This window comes from Apium graveolens, chromosome 7, assembly GCF_009905375.1.
Source record: "Apium graveolens cultivar Ventura chromosome 7, ASM990537v1, whole genome shotgun sequence".
Lineage (NCBI taxonomy): Eukaryota > Viridiplantae > Streptophyta > Magnoliopsida > Apiales > Apiaceae > Apium > Apium graveolens.
The window spans coordinates 151,854,549-151,857,339 of record NC_133653.1 but is presented as its reverse complement, the minus strand read 5'-3'; the positions used below and the strand labels follow the sequence as shown (position 1 = coordinate 151,857,339).

The window sequence follows — 2,791 nt, the reverse complement described above, 5'->3', positions numbered from 1 at the left end:
TGGTTGTTAGGATGATAGGTGGTTGGCACAGGTTATTGCGATCGCTGAAAGTTGGTCACAAACTGAGCTGATTCACTAGAAATAGCACACTGATCAGTCTCATGGGCACCAACACAAAGCTCACAGACACTAGTGATTTGATTAACTCCATAATTAGTCAAAGTGTCCGCCTTCATCGTCAAGGCCTTAAGGTGGGAAGCTATAGCAGTTGCTGCATCCAACTCCAGAATTCCTGCTACTTTACCCTGAGTTAGCCTCTGAGAAGGATTCTGGTATTCATTAGCAGCCATCAGTTCAATCAATTCATAAGCTTCACTGTAGCTCTTAGCCCATAAGGCTCCTCCTAATGCTGCATCGAGCAGGGGTCTAAAAGTAGTACCCAATATATTATAAATATAGTTTATAATCATCCAATCAGGCATGCCATGGTGTGGGCACTTCCTTAGCATCTCCTTATATCGATCCCAAGCCTCATACAGAGATTCTCCGGTTTTTTGAGCAAACTGAGTAAGAGCATAATTGATTGCAGCATTCTTCGCCATAGGGAAGAATTTAGTGAGAAATTTTTGAGCAAGATCCTCCCATATGGTGATAGACCCTGGTGGTCGAGAATGTAACCAGCACTTTGCTTTATCCCTCAGAGAGAATGGGAAGAGTCGCAGCTTGATGGCATCTTCAGTCATACCATTGAACTTTAAAGTGTCACAGATCTCGATAAAATCCATGATGTGCATGTTGGGGTCTTCTGTAGGAGAACCCCCAAACTGAACTGAGTTCTGTATCATCTGAATCGTGCTTGACTTGATCTCAAAAGCGTTAGTCGAGATGGCTGGTCTGATGATGCTCGACTGAATATTATTGATCTTAGGCTGAGAATAGTCCATCAAAGCCTTAGAAATTTCTGTTTGATCTCCCATCACTACTAAAACTGGTTCCTCGACTTTCTCTTCTTCTTCTACCTTCTCTTCTTCCTCTAAAACTTCCTTTCAAACAACTACAGCTTCTTCCTCGGCTTTATCCAGAGTTCTCTTACGAGACCGTGAACGCGTATGCATACACGCTCGCTAGAGTACCTGAAATAAGACAAGGAAACAGATAAGTAACAATGTCCGAGTCAATGAACTTTAACGACCACTAATGTAAAAAACACATAAACTAAAAGTTAACACCGAGTCCCGGGCAGCGGTGCCAAAATCTTGTTAGTCGCTGAACACGTTCTAAAATTCACGCAAGTATACGCGTTCGCAAGTAGTATAAGATATAAATCAGATTCATTCCCACAGAGACTGGTTTAGGTTAACTTGTATTTTATGCACTTATGCAACAATGATATGGCTATTATTCAATGCTAAGATGATTAACAAATTGAGATTGGTTTTAACTAAACTTAAGCTAACAATTATAACTAAGAGAATAAGTATGGTTGAATTAATATATATGACAAACATGAGATTCTAACTTCATTAAATACTTCATTCAATAGCCTTTTTGTTCTTAACCTTAGCATGTAATGGTGATGACACTAATCAGATAACACGAAACTGATAAACGCCAACTTTCGTTGCACGAATACCATACTACCAAACATCCACAAAAGAGATAGAAGCTGAATATACACCAATTATATTGAGACCCTATATGTCTATAGAATTTGACAACATAACGGTTTAATATAAAAGTTATCTATCGTGATTATATAGGGCAAGTAAGATCGTTAAATTACCCACGAATCATGCATATCAATAACACATGAACCTATGCTAGCATGACAAGTTCCAAACCCTTAAATTCACTTTTGCTTCATTGAGAATTAACATACTATCTTATAAGTTCGCGACGCTCATAAGACGAATACGCACAACCAATACTAGGATATCATACAATCACCATACACTAAGGTGTGACGGTCTCAACCCGGGGTCAGGAGTTGACATCACCAACAATAATAATATACATAATATAATTCAAATCAATAATTATACATGACCACGACCCCTTTACCAAGACCTTTTCCAGGTTTAAGTATGATTTAGCTTACAACTATTACAAAACCGACTTACAACAAACCATCATGGCACAACTAACTTAATACAGCAACTCAAGAGACCATCTTTGGTCCAACACAACTACCTTAGAGGAGCCTGACATGGAAGGAATAGGAACTCTGCCCTGACTATCACGGAAGAATCTCCTAGGCATCTACAATACATATATAAAACATTCTGCAAGGGTGAGCAATCAATTGATCAGCAGTACCACTATATGAATAACAAGTAAAGCAATTTATGATAAAACAGTGATAGGAACAGAAATTACAGCTCATTTACAAAAAAATATGGTAAAATATTCATAAAATGGATATTCAAAACTAGCATGCTTTGTAAAATAATCACATTAGTCGTGCGCTTTGCATAAATGCCAGAGTCAAATTTTAGCATGCTATTTTTATTTCTAATACCACTGTTCCATTACAGGAACCATAAAACCATCTGTCCCGTTACGGGGACCATAAAACCATTTGTTCCATTACTGGAACCACAAAATCATCTGTTCCATTACGGGAACCACTAAATCAAAATCAGATATATAATTGGACATATCCTAGGGATAGCTGATCAGTCTATCCCACCACAACCTGTTCCGAAACTCAGAGAGTAGCTAGGTCTCTGTCATACTGGACTAAGCGGTTTAAATAGGGCGCGTAAATGACTTAGCCTTTTACGCAAACCCGTTGGGCCGTTACGGGCCTCTTACGCAACAATCCAATATCTGATCCGTTTTATCCAGTTTT

The 2,791-nt window shown here is 38.6% G+C and overlaps 1 non-coding gene across 1 annotated transcript; it reads left to right on the top strand.

The window, feature by feature from the left end:
* Nucleotides 1-420: 420 nt before the first annotated feature.
* On the top strand, nt 421-527 carry LOC141675438 (small nucleolar RNA R71). The gene has a single exon (XR_012556091.1). It is a non-coding gene; the product is annotated as a small nucleolar RNA R71 (small nucleolar RNA).
* Nucleotides 528-2,791: the final 2,264 nt, after the last annotated feature.